A 19922-nucleotide genomic window follows, 5' to 3' on the forward strand; every position below is an offset into this window, starting at 1 on the left:
CCAGGAGGATTGGGCATCCTACTTACCGCTGGCAGAATTTGCTATTAATAATCATCATCAAGAATCTACCGGCAGGTCATCGTTCTTTGGTGCATACGGTTTCCATCCACAGTTTTGTACCTTTAGTGGGGGAGAAGCTTCAGGAGTTCCTGAGGGGGAACGTTTTGCTTCGTCCCTCTCCTCGGTATGGCAGGGGGTTCTGAGTAATTTGAAGATCATGGGAGACAGGTATAAATGTATGGCTGACAGAAAACGCTTGACAGGTCTGGACTAGTGTTGAGCGAGCACTAAAATGCTCGGGTGCTTGAAACTCGGGCCGAGTTCGCCGTGATACTCAGGTGCTCGACCCGAGCAAAGAGCCCAATGTTAGTCTATGGGAGACCTGAGCATTTTTCGCGCTGCACCCTCGGCAGTCTGTAGAAAGCCTAAAAAGTGCCCAAAATGATAGTGACAGTGCTCAAATGACATGGGGGCAGCATGGGGATCGCCCCAGGAAGCATTTCTGACCCCCAGGTCACTGCTATCAACAACGTGGTCAGAGGTATTAAGCCACTTTTACGGGCTCACAATAAAACGTTCAAAAACGAAACTGAAACTGCTTTCCTGTGAAATATATTAAGGAACTTCCTTTCCAGGGTAAAGACTTGTGTATAAGGTAAAATAAATAACCAAAAATAAAAATACTCCTCCACACCTTGGGCTATGTTCACAAGTAGCATTTTTTATGCGTTTTTGCACTTTTGCATTGCTTTCAACCGTGACAAAGGCATTCACCGGGAAATGTCATTTTAACATTTTACAATCTTATCTGGCCATGTGCTGTGTAACACATGCATACAGTACTGAAAGGACATGGGAACAGCATGGGGAAGACCCCTGGAAGCATCTCTGACACCCAGGTCACTGCCTAAAAGTGTACCCATCAGAAGTCATCCTTGCCGCATCAAAAGATGCAGACTTGCAACTATCCCCGTGCAAGTCCTTGTCCCAGGGCAGTGTTCAATTGTACCTCCCCCATTCCTTGCAATGCAAGCACAAGTATGCTGCCTGCCACCCACCCACCCCCAGGCTGCAACACCATACTGCTTGCTTGCACTTGAAATTGGGCCTTTTAGGCATGTGGAGGCAGACGCAGGCCTCCACGTAATGGCTGCGTCGGCAGACTGGTATCCATACTCAGTCCCCAGCCGCCCGGCGGCCGGGTGTCCACGCTCAGTCCCCAGCTGCCAGGGGGCGGCTGGGTGTCCATACTCGGTCCCTGCCACCCCGCGGCCGGGTGTCCACACACGGTCCCCAGCCGCCTGGGGGCGGCCGGGTGTCCATAAACGGTCCCCAGCCACCCCTATTTCTTCTGTTACCTTCCCACACACTTTTCTTAGCCTGGCCTGCTTTAGGGCAGCATTGGACGAGGCCACCAGAGAACCAGACTCCTCCAGTAGACCCTGGCTTCTCCATCAGGGGAGTTGAGAGTGCCAAGGTGAGGAGCATGATGATGATGATAGAAGTTAGCATCTGCTTTGTTTTCTTGGAATGCAAGCGCATGTATGTAGTAGCGGCTAGGCCTGAGGTGGTCAGTGTTTTGGCGCATATCCTACCTCCTCCGAGGATTGCTGGATGTTTTCCTGCTACTATCCCAGTTCTATGACTCCCGTTAAAACAAAGCTTCAGGTGATAAATGATGGATGAGGTGGTGGCAAAGGAGAAAGAGCAGGAGGAACAGGGACCATTCACATCAATATCAGGCCAGTCAACCACACATGTCTAGTAGGATATGTTTCTGTACCAAAAGGAGCGGTTCGGCTACACAGTTATAGGACATACACTGAGTGCAATGCCTAACAAAAATTTCGAGGCACTCCAATGCCCCTTGGAAGTGACATGGAGGTCAGAGGGCCTTAACTAAACCGTTTTTTCCATTTATAGCAACTGGGTCTCCGGTACACTGTTGGCCTAAGCAGTGAATGGAAGGCATTCCAAAAATTATGAGGAACTGCAATGCCCCTTGAAACAGACGTGGATTACAGCGTACTAAAAATCTTCTACCCATTATTGGGGAGTGGGTCTCCCTTAGTTTTCGCCTTTGCATTGAAAAGCAAAAGCTGACTAAAATTAGGAGGAAATTCAATGCCCGTTGGAAGAGTCGTGGAGGTTAGAGGTAATTAAAAACAACATTTCAATGCCCCTTGGAAGAGCTGTGGAGTTTAAAGTGGTTTAACAAGATGCTTTTAATGCCCCTTGGAAAAGTGGTGGAGGTCGCATTAGCTTAACAAGACGATTTTAATGCCCCTCGGAAGAGACGTGGAAGTCGCAGTAGCTTAACAAGACGGTTTTAATGCCCCTTGAAAAAGTGGTGGAGGTCACAGTAGCTTAACAAGATGGTTTTAATGCCCCTTACAAGAGCCATACAGTACAGCATCTTAAAAATATTATTCCCATTATTGGGGAGTGGGTCTCCCACAGTCTTTGCTTATGCCTTCCAAGCAAAAGCTGACAAAAATAAGGACGGAGGAACTTTCAGTAATGGCAACACGGACCACGGTCACCCTGGTGGTATAGTGGTGGTGGAGGCTGAAGATAAGGAGAAGAACATAAAACAGCCGAAATGAGTAAGCGTATACCCATGTGTGGGTGTGAAGTCGTGCATGTGAATACACCTCCCGAAATAACACAGTGGATTTGACTTTATGTTACTCTGCTGTCATTTGGTGGAGATGAGAAGTCTGGCCCAATCCAGCCCTGTCAGGGAAAACACACTTGGTAGACCTTGCAGCCCTTTGGCGCCCCCTTATCCTGCTGGTCAAACACGGTATTGACCGAGGATAAGCACGGGCGCAGCTGCTCACATTTATGTTGACTATTGTGGCACGTGATGTGACAGGACGTATATATACCACCAGTTCCTTCCAGGAACGTATATATACCTCCGACCAGCCACCCTCAGACCACAATATCACATAAATACTGGTATACTGCCACCACCGATCGCTTAACAGGTGGATCGGGTACCCGTTAGGTAACGTGAATTAGCGGGTGAGGAAGGTGCTTGCTCGACATAGGACAAGAAGAGCGAAGCTGGTAAATAATAATGATTTACTCCCAAAAGTGGGCAGTGTTTACAAAAGATATACAAGATATTATAAAAGAGACAATTTACATATATGCATAAACAGTTATTAAAATAAAAGGGATAAGTAATAGCAAAACCTGCGCCACGAGGTGATGGTCTCAGATTCTGTGGGGGTGGGTGGCTCCCCGGAAATTAGATGTGATTCTTTCACGCAGCGAGGGGTGCATGCGTCTGACGTCCCAGGCAAGAATGACTTAAAATGGCCGTTCTGGTTTTTAGTAAGGGGCCAAAACATTGAGAGACATCTATGTTGTTTACCTCACACGGGGGTTCGGTTTTGTGAACCTACCCAGCTGCAGAAGACATAAAAATCCTTCAGATTTCATATCTTGGTATGGGGGAGTCCCACATCCAAGATGGAGACATCATGTTTGCCGTCACCAATATTCATGAAGATGATTATCAAATGTGATATCTCTATGACGCTCAGAAGCTCAGAACCCATTTCCCCGATTCACCGGTAGTCTCCCAGCCACGAAAACCACACCATCACAATTGGGAAAAGGTGAACATCTCAAAAATGTGGTCCCTGTGTTTGTGACTGTCATGTGCATGATTAAAATCAACATTAAAAGCTTGTACAGTTAGACAATAGGATCTTGGAGGGAAAATCCAGGGTATACCAGTATGCTTGCGGACGTTTTATGGCGGCAATAAAAATTCCTTGTTAGGGGGGAGGTAAGAGTGACTTCTATGTAGAATTCTTACAAACGGACAGGGGGTGAAGATTTCAGACATCTCTCATTTTTAAAACTAGGACAAAAATACATTTTGCCTGACACCGCCCCGTTTTTAGACTGCGCTATGGAGGTAGGACCTTCTGGTACTCCTCCAGGCGTATCTCTGGAGGCTCCCCTCGCCGGGACAACCCATCGGCATTGCCATGCTCGCTGCCTTTGCGGTGTTGGAAGGTAAAGTTGTACTGCTGGAGGGTGAGGCTCCAGCGTAACAACCTTCCGTTGGCATCGGACATGGTGTGCAGCCAACTCAGGGGGTTGTAGTCAGTCACAACAGTGAAGGGGCACCCGTACAAGTAAGGCTGTAAACAGTTGAGGGCCCATATGATGGCCAGGCACTCCTTCTCTATGGTGGAATAGGCCACTTCCCTCGGCAGCAGTTTCCGACTTAAGTACAACACGGGGTGTTCTTGGTTCCCCGAGTCGACCTGGCTGAGTACAGCGCCGAGGCCAAACTCACTGGCGTCGGTATGTACGAAAGAGTGGCCGTGTGACGTCGACCGCCTTTAGCACAGGAGATCTGCTCAGGGCAGTCTTCAAAGCCCGAAAGGCCACCTTGCATTCATCTGTCCATTTGACTGAATGGGGTAGGCTCCTCCTAGTGAGGTCTGTCAAGGGCTTCGCAAGGCTACTATAGTCTTGTACAAAGCATCTATAGTACCCTGCGGTACCCAAGAAGGACTGCACCTGCTTCTTGGTCCTGGGGGTGGGTCAGGACACTATAGCGTCCACCTTTCCAGGCTCTGGTTTTAGAGTACCCCCACCTACCCGGTGCCCCAGGTAGTGGACCTCGTTCATGCCCATCTGGCACTTTCCTGGCTTAATGGTCAAGCCCGCCTGGTGAATGCGCCCGAGCACCTGCTGCAGATGCTCGAGGTGATCCTCCCAGGTGGGACTGAAGATGGCAATATCATCCAGGTACGCCACTGCATACCTCTCCAGTCCCTGGAGCAGGTGGTTGACCATTCGCTGGAACGTGGCTGTGGCATTTTTCATGCCAAAAGGCATGACCGTGGATTCATACAATCCGAAGGGGGTGATAAAGGCGGACTTCTCCTGGGCCTTGGGGCTCAAGGGAATCTGCCAATATCCCCGACTCAGATCCATAATGGAGAGATAGCTCGCGCTGGCTAACCGCTCCAGCAGCTCCTCAATGAGTGGCATTGGTTGTGCGTCAGAGGCTGTGATAGCATTGAGCCCCCTGTAGTCCACACAGAACCGGGTGGTCCGGTCCTTCTTTGGCACCAGGACTACAGGTGAGGCCCACGCGCTCTTGGACCGCTTAATCACCCCCAACTTCAGCACCTCCTCGACCTCCTGGCGCATGACATGCTGCACCTCGTCGGAGATTCGATAGGCTGTCCGCCAGGCAGGTTGGTGAACACTGCTTGGAAGGGTTTCAGCACTGCTCACATCTGAGACCTCTGGTCTGCGGATAGCAAGGCGCTTATCTCTACATCCTCTAGGGACCCGCTAGCCTTCGCTTGGGCCAGCATGTCCAAGAGGGGGTCGTCCTCCCCATCCTCGGGCAGGCTGCAGACCGGTAGGACGCAGGCTCCACGTTCTTGATGAGCCTTCATCATATTAACGTGAAAAGCCTTCCGCCTACCCCGCGCGTGATCAAGGGTGATCACGTAGGTGACCGGGTTGAGCTGTTGGTGAATGACGTACGGGCCTTCCCAGGCCGCCTGAAGCTTGTCCTTTGGTACGAGGACCAGCACCCACACCTTCTGACCCACCTGGTAGGTCCGCTCTCGGGCGTTCTGATCTTACCAATGCTTCTGGTCAGCCTGGGCTTGCGTCATGTTGTCATGCACCAACTGCGTCAAGGTCTGCATCTTGTCACGGAAGCGCATGACATAGTCCACGATGGACACTCCTGGGGAGCTCGGCTCTTCTTCCCAGAATTCCCTTATCAACCCAAGGGGTCCTCGGACACACCTGCCATACAGGAGCTCAAAGGGGGAGAACCCCGTTGAGGCCTGTGGAACGTCTCTGTAAGCAAATAACAGGTGAGGAAGGTAAAGCTCCCAGTCGCGTCCCTGGGTCTCAACCAGCATTTTTAACATCTGTTTGAGGTTACCGTTGAATCGCTCACACAAACCATGGTTTGGGGATGATACGCGCTCGATACCAGATGCTGCACCTGCATTTTCTTACATAGGGTCTCCATTAAGTGTGACATGAACTGGGTCCCCTGGTCGGTAAGCATCTCCCTGGGAAAGCCTACTCGCGAAAAGATGGCCAAGAGGGCGTCCGCCACCTTATCCGCCCTAATTGTGGACAGGGCTACTGCCTCCGGATACCGGGTAGCATAGTCTACCACGGTAAGGATGAAACGTTTTCCAGAGCTGCTGGGTATGGCCAGTGGTCCCACAATGTCCACAGCAATCCTCTGGAAAGGCTTCTCTATCACTGGCAAAGAGATCAGGGGGGCTTTGGGAGCCGGCCCTGACTTTCCCACTCTTTGACATGTGGTACAGGAGCGACAGTAGTTCACCACATCCGTCCTCATTTTGGGCCAATAAAAGTGGTGAGACAGCCGGGCCTTGGTTTTGCTGACCCCCAAGTGTCCAGCGAGTGGAATTTCATGGGCGATCCGCAACAACTCATCCCTGAATTGGTAGGGGACGACCAGCTGTCTTTCCCTCAGCCACTCCTGTTGGGTTGTACAGGGAACTGTCTCCCGGTACAACCTCCCTTGGTCCCAGAATACCCTCTCCTTATCCGACTCGGAGGTGGGTTTCTCAGCGAGGCTCCTTAAAGTCTCTATGCTAGCATCTGAGTGCAGAGCTGCCTGAAACTCCTGGCTGGAGGAAGCCAGAAGTGAGGTTAAGGCCACGTCCTCACTGGGACCCTCTGGGACCGGCTCTGGGTCCATTCCTGATTCTGTTATTCCTCTGTCTGAGGAGGGTCCAGAAGGCAGGGCGTTACTTGCGTTCTGGGCACTCTGACTGCGGGTAACAGCGGCTATATAGGCCGTCTCCCCGGGGAATAACACCGTCCCATCAGCCTGTGCGGCTATGAGTACTACTTCCCCATCATCCTCTATCACCTCAGGCACAGTGCTACGTATGGGGCAGCTACCATCTGGTGTGACACTGGTCGCTGGCACAGCACCACCTGCTTCATGGTCCCTGTGCCTCTCCCCATTACCCTTAGCATTGACACTTGCTCCTCCGAGGGGATCCTCAGCAACATCACCCCGCAGAGTGACATGGCTGAGTTCTCCTGCACCTTCCAATACATCATCATCATCATCATCATCATCAGGTAAAGCATTGACATTCCCATTACCAGCATTAACCTTACCAACCGTATCAGATCGGGGAGGGGGGTCAGGGACATAATAAGCAAACATCCTCCCCAAATCAGTTCCCAACAAAACATTTGCAGGTAGATTTTCAGATCCTCCCACTTCCTTCACCCCACTTCCCGCACCCCAATCAATAAAAACCCGGGCCATGGGCAAGGGGCATCGGACGCCCCCAATCCCGGTGACAGTCAGGGTCTTTCCCGGAATAAGCGCTTCAGCGGACACCAGTTCGTGTCTGATGAGGGTTCGTTCGGCTCCAGTATCCGTGAGGTCTACAGTGACAGTGTCCCCCACCCTGACAGACTGCAAGTTTTCACAGGCCCTCCCAACCGGCCCACCCACCAAAAGAACTGATGCATTAGGCCCTGGGGCCTTGGATGGGGGGTTCTTCCTCTGCTTCTCTGGGCAAGTGGCGCTGAGATGACCAGTCTGGTTGCAGAAATAACACCTGCGGGCATCAGATGCAGGCCGAGCATTGGTAACGGGAAAAAGGCCTCCAGAAGGTCGGCTGGCAGGGGCAGGGATGGTGGTTGATGGCTTACCCCCTTTCCAGCTGGCGACAACCGGCTTCCGCACCTCCGGTCTCCGGTTGGCCTCGTAGGTGTCTGCGATCTGCGCTGCTTTATTGGCATTTGGTGGCTCCCGATCCATCACGAACTGCCGTATCTCAGTTGGACACAGATGCAGGAACTGGTCTTTCACCATCAGGTCCTTTAGCTGTTCAAAGGTGGTCGCTGACAGTCCTTGGATCCACTGCTCAAAGTTGGTTTGGAACCCATGCACCACATCGCTGTAACTGTCGTGCGGTCCACGTTGGAGGTTCCGGAACTTTTTCCTGTACACCTCAGGAGTCAGTTGGAACCACTGGATTAGGGCCTGCTTAATGGCATCATAGTTCCCATCGAGGCTCGGAGGAAGAGCCACAAACACATCCAGAGCTTTGCCTCGCAGTCCTGCAGTTAAGTATCGCGCCCACTGTTCCTCAGGCAGCTGGTATTGTCTGCAAGTTTTTTCGCCGTCCTTTTCCATCACAGGAAAATGCTCTGGACAGGGCTTAAACAGGGTTGCATTGTTGGTCTCACTGCTCCGTGAGGTGGATGCTGGGATCCCGAGTTGGGCCATCTGGGCTTGGGCCTCTCGCTCGGCCTCTCGCTGGGCTCTCTCGGCCTCTTGCTCGGCTCCCTCGGCTCTCTCGGCCTCTCACTGGGCTCTCTCGGCCTCCTGGTGCTGTTGAATTATTTTCAGCTGTCCTTCATGATCCTCTGCAGGAAGTTGCTATAGAGCCATCTGCAGATAGGGGTCCACGCTGCCCTGGTCGCTGACGCGGAGTGCGTCTACAGGTGGGACCCCTGCCGCAGTACTGTCCATATCTCGGCTGACCCCTGGCCCTGCTGGGGTCTGGAGAAGGGCTTGCTCGGTCTCCAGTTGCGCCAGTGCAGCAGCCATTTGTTCTTTGTTTTTGCCGAGGGGTTCAATGCCTTTGGTTATACATATTCCAATAAGAGTGTCCTTTTTCTGCTGGCTGTACCAGAACTCCCCAACTACGACCATGATCACCAAAATAAAAATAGAAAAGAATAAATGAAGAAGGGTAGGGGTAACTGGTACACATACAGTATTGTCTCAGAGCTAATAAACACGGAGTTCAATCTTCAAAACTTTTGTGCAGGGTCCAGGTAAGAACCGTGCAAGTTTTTAGTGAGAGAAATGATTGCTCAAACCAGATCACTAATGTCCTATGATCCCACCGCTGCCACCAATTTTCAGGGAAAACACACTTGGTAGACCTTGCAGCCCTCTGGCGCCCCCTTATCCTGCTGGTCAAACACGGTATTGACCGAGGATAAGCACGGGCGCAGCTGCTCTAATTTATGTCGACTATTGTGGCACGTGATGTGACAGGACTTATATATACCACCAGTTCCTTCCAGGAACGTATATATACCTCAGACCAGCCACCCCTAGACCACAATATCACATAAATACTGGTATACTGCCACCACCGATCGCTTAACAGGTGGATCGGGTACCCGTTAGGCAACGTGAATTAGCGGGTGAGGAAGGTGTTTGCTCGACATAGGACAAGAAGAACGAAGCTGGTAAATAATAATGATTTACTCCCGAAAGTGGGCAGTGTTTACAAAAGATATACAAGATATTATAAAAGAGACAATTTACATATATGCATAAACAGTTATTAAAATAAAAGGGATAAGAAATAGCAAAACCTGCGCTACGAGGTGATGGTCTCAGATTCTGTGGGGGGGACGGCTCCCCGGAAATTAGATGTGATTCTTCCACGCAGCGAGGGGTGCATGCGTCTGACGTCCCAGGCAAGAATGACTTAAAATGGCCGTTCTGGTTTTTAGTAAGGGGCCAAAACATTGGGAGACACCCATGTTGTTTACCTCACACGGGGGCTTTGTTTTGTGAACCCACCCAGCTGCAGAAGACATAAAAATCCTTCAGATTTCATATCTTGGTATGGGGGAGTCCCACATCCAAGATGGAGACATCATGTTTGCCATCACCAATATTCATGAAGATGATTATCAAATGTGATATCTCTATGACGCTCAGAAGCTCAGAACCCATTTCCCCGATTCACCGGTAGTCTCCCAGCCACGAAAACCACACCATCACAATTGGGAAAAGGTGAACATCTCAAAAATGTGGTCCTTGTGTTTGTGACAGTCATGTGCATGATTAAAATCGACATTAAAAGCTTGTACAGTTAGACAATAGGGTCTTGGAGAGAAAATCCAGGGTATACCAGTATGCTTGCGGACGTTTTATGGCGGCAATAAAAATTCCTTGTTAGAGGGGAGGTAAGAGTGAGTTCTATGTAGAATTCTTACAAATGAGCAGGGGGTGAAGATTTCAGACATCTCTCATTTTTAAAACTAGGACAAAAATACATTTTGCCTGACAAGCCCTTGTTCATTTTGATAAGGGTCAGCTTCTCAGCATTGTCAGTTGACAGGCGAGTGCGCTCACCAGTTATAATTCCCCCAGCGGCACTAAAAACACACTCTGATAATGGCAGGGCAGGCCAGGACCTCCAAGGCGTACAGAGCGAGTTCATTCCAAATGTTCAGCTTGGATACCCAATAATTAAAAGGCACAGAGGAATCACGGAGGACGCTGGTACGGTCGGCAAGGTACTCCCTCACCATCTTTTGAAACTTTCCACTATTTGTGAGAGTACCCCGCGCCTCAGGGTCTGTCCGAAGGGAGGGTCTGAGAAAACTGTCCCAGAACGTTGACAGTGTTCCCTTGCCTCTGCTGGATTGGAGTTGCGTCTCTCTCGCCTGTACGCCTTGGTTGGGCAAAGAAACTGTGACCTCTGCCGCTAGCGTGTTCAGATGGGAATTTTTTTAACAGTTCTGCAGCAAGGGCCTTCTGGTACTGCCCCATTTTTGTAGACCTCTCCACCTCAGGAATAAGAGAGTGAAAGTTCTCCTTGTAACAGGGGTCTAAAAGTGTCACCAACCAGTAATGACAGTCACCCAACATTTTGACAACGTGAGGGTCACTGTTAAGGCAGCGTAACATAAAGTCAGCCATGCGTGCCAGACTGGTAACGGGCAAGACTTCCGTGTCCTCACCAAGATGACGACTGACTATGCTCTCCTCCTCCTTCTCCCCCCTGTCCTCAGGCCACCCACGCTGAACCGACGGTATGACAGTTGTACAGGTACTACCGTCTACAGCGCATGATACCAGCTCCTGTTCTTCCTCCTCCTCCTCTCCCTCATTGTCCCCCAATGCATGTTGGGATGAGATGAGGCTGGGCTGTGTGTAATCGCCCGCTACGGCTTCTTGATCCATCTCATCATACTCTGGCTACAATCCCTCCTCTTTAATTCTCTGCAGAGAGTGTTGCAAAAGACAGACAAGTGGGATGCTGACACTAATGATGCCGTCATCGCCACTCACCATCTTGGTGGACTCCTCAAAGTTTGTCAGGATGGTACATATGTCAGACATCCAGGTCCACTCCTGATGTCTTATGTGTGGAGTCTGACCTGAATATCGACGGCCTTGTTGCAGCTAGTACTCCACAACTGCTCTCTTCTGCTCACAAATCCTTTGCAACATGTGGAGGGTAGAGTTCCAATGTGTGGGGACATCACACACCAGTCGGGTTGCCGGAAGCTGCAAACACTGTTGCAACACAGCAAGGGCGGCGGAAGCTGTAGCCGACTTGCGAAAATGAGCTGACAGGCGGCGTACTTTGATGAGCAGATCTGGCAACTCGGGGTACGATTTAAGAAACCGCTGAACCACGAGGTTAAGCACATGAGCCAGGCATGGTACGTGTGTGATCTCGCCTCGCCTCAGAGCCGCCACCAGGTTATGGCCATTGTCACACACGACCATGCCTGGATGTAGATTCAGCAGTCTCAGCCACAGATCTGCCTGCTCTTTCACAGCTGTCCACAACTCACAAGCAGTGTGAGGTTTATCACCTAAGCTTATGAGTTTCAGCACAGCCTGTTGCCGCTTGGCGGAGGCAGTACTGCAGTGCTTCCAGCTTGTAACTGATGTGGTGATGTCTGAGATGGAGGCTGAATATGAGGAGGAGGATGATGCGCAGGAGCCGTACACTGTGGGGGCAACTCTGACTGACATAGGGCCCGCAATCCTCGGTGTGGGGAGGAGGATGTGTTCCGTCCCAAGGTCCGACTGGGTCCCGGCTTCCACTATGTTTACCCAGTGTGCCGTCAGGGAGATGTACCGTCCCTGGCCACAAGCACTTGTCCACGTGTCCTTTGTCAGGTGGACTCTCCCAGTAACTGCGTTGTTGAGGGCACGGCAGATGTTTTGGGACACGTGCTTGTGTAGTGCGGGGATGGCACACCGGGCAAAATAGTGTCGGCTGGGGACCGAGTACCGAGGGACAGCCACCGCCATAAGATTGCGGAAGGATTCCGTCTCCACCAGCCTAAAATGCAGCATTTCCAACGCAAGCAGTCGTGAAATGTGCGAATTTAGGACTGTGGCCTGTGGGGCGTTGGCTGCGAATTTCCGCTTTCGTTCAAAGATCTGGGATATGGACAATTGAATTCCACGGTGGGACGTAGACATTGATGCTGTTTCTTGAGAAACTGCCATAACAAGTGAAGACTGAGAGGAGGGGGCATCTTTGCATGCAGTATGGACAGGGGATTGCCTTGCACGCTCAACGGGGAGTTCTATCACACGCACAACAGCGGAAGAAGCAGTGGTGACACCCGCTGACACTGGTCGTGGGCCCTGGGGTTTACCCCACAAAGTCGGGTGCTGTGCTGCCATGTGCCTGATCATGCTGGTGGTGGTCAGGCCGGTAGTTTTGTCACCCCTGCTGATGCTGGCATGGCAGGTGGTACAAATGGCCTTTTTGGGGTTATCAGCAGAGTCTTTAAAAAATTCCAGACTCTGGAAGACCTACAGGTTGTACTGGCAACATCCCTCGTGTTGGTGTTATGGGGAACTGTTGCCTGCCTTCTGTGTGCGGCCACCACACTGCTTCTTCCTGCCTGTTAGGGTACTCTGCCTCCCTCACCCTGTGTGCTGCTGGCCTCGCTCTGCATGTCCTCCTGCCACGTTGGGTCAGTTACTAGATCATCCACCACCTCTTCCTCTTCCACTTGCGCACCACGATGCTCCTCCTCAGTTCCTGGCAATTGTGTCTCGTCATCGTCCACCTCTTGTGACAAATTGCCAACGTCGACTTCCTGTGGCCGTGGCTGTTCAAATATTTGGCCATCGCTACATGGGATCTCATCTTCCACCACTTCAAGCGGAGCAGGCGAGGGGCACAAATCTGGAAATGGACCAGTGAACAGCTCTTTAGAGTGTCCAAGTGTGGGATCAGTTGCTGTCTGATGACACTCGGCATGGTGGGAGGAAGGAGCATCAGGGTGAGGAGGAGTATGCGGTCGAGACTCATGGCTACAAAGAGTTGACCGTGTGGAAGACAGACCGGAGGTGGTGGTGCCCAGGTAACTGGAAGTATTATCTGCTATCCAATTAATAACCTGTTCACACTGATCAGTTCGCAATACTGGTGTTGTTCTGTGCTTCCCTAGTAATTCGGTCAAGAAGTGGGAGCGAGAAGATGTGGCTGTTGGTTGTGGCACATTTTCACCTTGGCCACGGCCCCGTCCTCTGCACGCACCATCACCAAAACGTCCAGTTCCACGTCCCTTGCCACGTTATTTGCCCATTGTAGAGGAAGTAAAATAGCTTACACTCGCACTATCAATGGAAAAATGGTAATAAAAAGTAGATTAGAACCGTGGAAGAGGAAAACCACAGTTCTATTTCTCTGGCCTACACCAGACTCTTTTAAACAATCTGAACAATCAGGGAGAAACTATTACTGTTTTACTTTACGGAAAAATACCAACAGCTGAATAATAGAGATTTTTTACTGTGGAATGGCAAAACCACAGTTATAATTTACTGGTGTATACCAGACTTTTTTCAATATATATATTTGCGGCTGAACAGTGAGCGACACACTCAAACTGTTTTTTTTTAGGTAAAAATGGCCCAAAAGTGGATAATACAGAGGTTTGAACCGTGGAACTGCAAAACCACACTTCTATTTCTCTGGCCTTCACCAGACTATTTTCAACAGATATATTTATGTCTGAACAAACAGGAGACACTATTACAGTTTTACTGTACGGCAAAAAATGCCAAAAGCAGGATAATACAGAGATTTGACCCGTGGAACTGCAAAACCACAGTTCTATTTCTCGGGCCTACACCAGACTATTTTCAACAGATATATTTGTGTCTGAACAATCAGGAGACACTATTACTGTTTTTCTTTACGGCAAAAAATGCCAAAAGCAGGATAATAGAGATTTTTTACCGTGGAACGGCAAAACCACAGTTATAATTTACTGGTGTATACCAGACTCTTTTAAACAGATATATTGGTGTCTGAACAATCAGGAGACACTATTACTGTTTTTCTTTACGGAAAAAATACCAAAAGCTGGATAATAGAGATTTTTTACTGTGGGATGGCAAAACCACAGTTATAATTTACTGGTGTATACCAGACTCTTTAAAACAGATAGATTGGTGTCTGAACAATCAGGAGACACTATTACTGTTTTTCTTTACGGAAAAAATACCAAAAGCTGGATAATAGAGATTTTTTAACGTGGAACAGCAAAACCACAGTTATAATTTACTGGTGTATACCAGACTCTTTTAAACAGATAGATTGGTGTCTGAACAATCAGGAGACACTATTACTGTTTTTCTTTACGGAAAAAATACCAAAAGCTGGATAATAGAGATTTTTTACTGTGGGATGGCAAAACCACAGTTATAATTTACTGGTGTATACCAGACTCTTTTAAACAGATAGATTGGTGTCTGAACAATCAGGAGACACTATTACTGTTTTTCTTTACGGAAAAAATACCAAAAGCTGGATAATAGAGATTTTTTAACGTGGAACAGCAAAACCACAGTTATAATTTACTGGTGTATACCAGACTCTTTTAAACAGATAGATTGGTGTCTGAACAATCAGGAGACACTATTACTGTTTTTCTTTACGGAAAAAATACCAAAAGCTGGATAATAGAGATTTTTTACTGTGGGATGGCAAAACCACAGTTATAATTTACTGGTGTATACCAGACTCTTTTAAACAGATAGATTGGTGTCTGAACAATCAGGAGACACTATTACTGTTTTTCTTTACGGAAAAAATACCAAAAGCTGGATAATAGAGATTTTTTAACGTGGAACAGCAAAACCACAGTTATAATTTACTGGTGTATACCAGACTCTTTTAAACAGATATACAGTATTGTAGATTTAGAGTTTTTTAAATTTGCGCCAGCGATAGTGGAATGGATTAGGGAGACGAGGTGATTAGTTAAAATTCCTTTATTGGGTTACAAATTATTAAAATGTGTAAAATTGGAATAGAATTGGATATAAGATAGTCCGTAAAAAGTACACTAGGTCCGGGTGTGTACAGTAGATTTTCAATAGATAAAATAAAATAAAATAGAGTTCATAGATTTCAATATATGAATATCAGTTCAATAGGCCAGTAGGTAGTTCAATGGAAATGGGTCAGTACTGGCATATGATCCCAGTTTTCCTTGATGGAGGTATTGGTGCGGAGACCTGGTCAAACGTGGTGATCGATCCTCAGCGTATTGGGTTTTTTAATGTGTCAGCTGCGTCTTTTTGGATTTAGCTAGGGGGGAGGAGGGGAGAGAGAAAATATTATGGGAGTAAGACGATTTTTTAGTATAGAGTTGTGCATACAGTTTGGTGATCAGGGGTGTGATCACGTACCTCCTGCCGGATGTGTTTGGCCCACTTTTTCGTTGATCCTGTCTGTGGAGCCTGTAGGGCCTGTAGACTTCACAGTGTATTAGTCATATTCAACCGCTGTGTCAGATTCAAACATGGCCAATGTCCTGAGAAGGAAGAAACAGGGTGAGCTGAGTCCTGTTTGGGGAACCCTGTTAAGTGGGGTCCGACCTTGGTGAGGTACCCGCCCTTTTGTGGACGTGCTTTAGTGTGTAAGTTCACTGACCTGTGATGGGTCCAGAGGATGGGTGTCGTTGCTGAGAGTCACCTGGGTCTGAGCGTGGTGGGTGCAGCCGGAGGCTCTGGCTGAGCTGTCCGTGGCGGCTGCGATTGAGGTTAGCGTCCTGAGGGGCTGAGCAAAAGTGAGCAATGGAGGTGGTCACAGAGTGATGCAAAGCAAACACAGAGGGGTTACTGTAGTGCGAGGAGTACTTACACTGAGTGGTGGTGCCTTAGGTAAGCCAAGGGGCTTAATGGTGGTCCAGAGGGGTGGTAGTAAAGTATTATGGAGAAGCACTCGGTGTCATATAGTCAGATGCGGCAGAAGATGCACTGGGTTTCCTGGGGTCACATGTAGCAGGAGGCTCTGGCTGCACTATAGGGGAACAATGGTAGGCAGTGAGGAAGTTGTCACAGAGTGATGTAAAGCATATACAGAGGGGTTGATGTGTGGCACCCCAGGGGTCTGGTTTCCACAGTAACAGCAATGTTATGTCTGAGAGCAGGTGGGAGGTCTCTTGGTCAGGAATCCTATGCATGCCACACCTCCTGCCCAGTCCTGGGAGGGGAAGAACTTCCCCTATATAAACCTGGGGCTGAGGCAGGGTTAGGGAGTTCAGAGGGAGAGTTCAGCCAGGAGGGCTGACAGGGAGCTGTGGCTCCGGCTGGGCCCAGCTCCTGGGCCATGCCAGAAGTAGAGACAGAGAAGAGAAGCAGCTATGGGAAGAAACAACAGGAGCTCTGTGGGAGCAGTGTTACAAGGAGTCAGGGGCTGGCAGCTGTAGAGCTCGCCCTGACTGAGAAGATTTCTTACCGGACCCGGAGTCCGAGGCTGTGGGGACTAACTCCTACCCAGCAGCAGAATCCGTCAGGCAGGGGATTCCAAGTCCTCTGGCCAAGAAACCCGAAGGCACGGTCACACGCATGGGACCAGCACCGCCGTCGTGGAGCGGAAGCTACTAGAAGGCCCCGAGTCACCGGCCATACGGGTGAGCACCACACGGTACACTCAGGGACGTGGGCTACTTATACCCACCTCTAGCAAGGTAGCCAGAAGAGTACAGTCAGTTTGGGAGGCCTACAACTCCGCCTGGCCAGGGGAGATCCCATCTGCTCAAGGACTGACCAGGCCCCGATCGCTAGCCAGTACTCCGGGAGGGTCTATCTTTGTCACCAGTAAAGACCCTGAACTACACCGTACCGTCTCCGAGTGGTTCCTGCTACCCCCATCATCCACGTCGGCTGCCCTGAGGCCATACCCCTCCCGTTGGGGGTTATACTATCACGCTGCACAATTCTACCACCGGCCTCAGCGGTCTGCCCTGCAGCAGCAGCTCCTTAGCTGTACTCAACGGGTGGCGTAGTCGTCCAACATCTACCGCTGATACAGCGCCACTTAGTCTGACTCCCTGGGCACGGACCGGATCACCGCCACGAGACTACAACCCTCAAAAGATCCGGCTCCGGGTAAGCTCCCGCGTGCGCAACGCAGCGCGACACAGGCCCAGGGGCGCGTCAACTTTTGGCGTAGTCGGCAGGATTTCGTGCCCGCAACCACCGGGTACTGCGTGCCTGAAAAAGAGACTTTTCAACTTACCTGTGGTGAAGATTCCCGCCATCCGACGCCATCTTCTACCTTCTTCCCGCCATCCGTGGAGTTTTCCCGCCGTTGGACGCCATCTTCTGCCTTCTTCCCGCCATCCGTGGAGTTTTCCCGCCGTTGGACGCCATCTTGAAGATGCCGCGTGGGAAGAAGAGGGGCATGGACTCCGAAAAGCCCGCGAGAACTGAAGCCCCGCCTCACGTCCGGACGTTGCGTAAGGTCCTGGAAGGAGCCCAGCAGACGCCGACGTCATAGGAGCGCGACGGAAGGTCCTCGACCCTGACGATCCACTGCGGAGCCGCGGCCTACGGAAGAGGATCATCGCAAGGTAGGCCACGGTCCACTAGGGGGGAGGAAGATGTCGGATACGGAGGAGAGCTTCACTGCCGCAGCCACCGCCAGCGCCACCGCTGCTGCGGTCATGACTTTCACGATGCCCTATATCCCGGGGGCAGCCTGGCTACCCCAGTACTCAGGGGAGTCACATACCCTGAATGACTTTAGAGAAAAGCTGGATAGCCTCTTCCAGGTGTACCCCCTCACAGAAGAGCAAAAAGTGAGCATCCTGGTGGCCCAATTAACCGGGGCAGCCCAAAGGGAGGTAAAGTCCTGGCCACCTGGGAGGAGGACTGTCGCAGAGATACTAACCCAGCTAACCGAGGAGGAGCTGCAGTACTACCAATACGAGGAAAGCCAAGAGGACCCGGACGGGTCTGAGGACTACCCTCAGGAGGGAGCACAAAGAGGACATAGCTACTGAAGGGAAGTAGCGTGAATAAAGAGCTGTAAATAGTTACCCGTAAGGGTACAAGGACTGCTGCTAATTAAAATATGGTCCCCGTTGGGATTAGTGAATTGTTCCCCATGTGCCCCTATCTTAAACCAGGCTGAGGACTGTGAGCAGCCATCCCTTATTCCCACTGACCGAGGACTGAGAACGGTCGTTCTTTCCCTCTACCTGGCCGAGGACTGAGAGCGGCCATATCCTGTAAATAATTATGTGTTTCTAGTAATTTATGGGAGTCTTTGGTGGATTTACCGGGAATCCTTTGTACATGGTTGGAGCGTAACCCAGGAATGGACTAAAGACTGTTAAGGACTCGGGGCAGGACAGACCCCTACCTGGTTACGTCTCCCTGTTTTGGTGAAATGGACACCTTGCTTTTCTTCAAAACTGCACCCGGTTGCGGACACGCCGTAACCATCTTTATGTGTTTTTCTTATTGTATTATTATTGTTTATACCTTGTTATATTTTTTCTAAAAATATGTTTAGTCCCGGAGTACTAAATTTCACTAGGGGGGAATGTGGCACCCCAGGGGTCTGGTTTCCACAGTAACAGCAATGTTATGTCTGAGAGCAGGTGGGAGGTCTCTTGGTCAGGAATCCTATGCATGCCACACCTCCTGCCCAGTCCTGGGAGGGGAAGAACTTCCCCTATATAAACCTGGGGCTGAGGCAGGGTTAGGGAGTTCAGAGGGAGAGTTCAGCCAGGAGGGCTGACAGGGAGCTGTGGCTCCGGCTGGGCCCAGCTCCTGGGCCATGCCAGAAGTAGAGACAGAGAAGAGAAGCAGCTATGGGAAGAAACAACAGGAGCTCTGTGGGAGCAGTGTTACAAGGAGTCAGGGGCTGGCAGCTGTAGAGCTCGCCCTGACTGAGAAGATTTCTTACCGGACCCGGAGTCCGAGGCTGTGGGGACTAACTCCTACCCAGCAGCAGAATCCGTCAGGCAGGGGATTCCAAGTCCTCTGGCCAAGAAACCCGAAGGCACGGTCACACGCATGGGACCAGCACCGCCGTCGTGGAGCGGAAGCTACTAGAAGGCCCCGAGTCACCGGCCATACGGGTGAGCACCACACGGTACACTCAGGGACGTGGGCTACTTATACCCGCCTCTAGCAAGGTAGCCAGAAGAGTACAGTCAGTTTGGGAGGCCTACAACTCCGCCTGGCCAGGGGAGATCCCATCTGCTCAAGGACTGACCAGGCCCCGATCGCTAGCCAGTACTCCGGGAGGGTCTATCTTTGTCACCAGTAAAGACCCTGAACTACACCGTACCGTCTCCGAGTGGTTCCTGCTACCCCCATCATCCACGTCGGCTGCCCTGAGGCCATACCCCTCCCGTTGGGGGTTATACTATCACGCTGCACAATTCTACCACCGGCCTCAGCGGTCTGCCCTGCAGCAGCAGCTCCTTAGCTGTACTCAACGGGTGGCGTAGTCGTCCATCATCTACCGCTGATACAGCGCCACTTAGTCTGACTCCCTGGGCACGGACCGGATCACCGCCACGAGACTACAACCCTCAAAAGATCCGGCTCCGGGTAAGCTCCCGCGTGCGCAACGCAGCGCGACACAGGCCCAGGGGCGCATCAGATGCAGTACAGGAAGTACCTTAGATGAACTGCGAGGCTTATTGGTGGTCCAGAGGAGTGGCAGAGTATAGTGGAGAGGCACTGGGTCTCATATGGTCAGGTGCAGGAGGAGAGGCACCTGGTCTGTACAGTCAGGTGCAGGCAGGTGCAGCAGGAGGCTCTGGCTGCGCTATAGGGAACAGTGGTAGGCAGTCAGACTGTA

The sequence above is a fragment of the Phyllobates terribilis genome, unplaced genomic scaffold (assembly GCF_046119375.1).
Source record: "Phyllobates terribilis strain yellow unplaced genomic scaffold, ASM4611937v1 Scaffold_11__3_contigs__length_659146591, whole genome shotgun sequence".
In the NCBI taxonomy this organism is placed as follows: Eukaryota; Metazoa; Chordata; class Amphibia; order Anura; family Dendrobatidae; genus Phyllobates; species Phyllobates terribilis.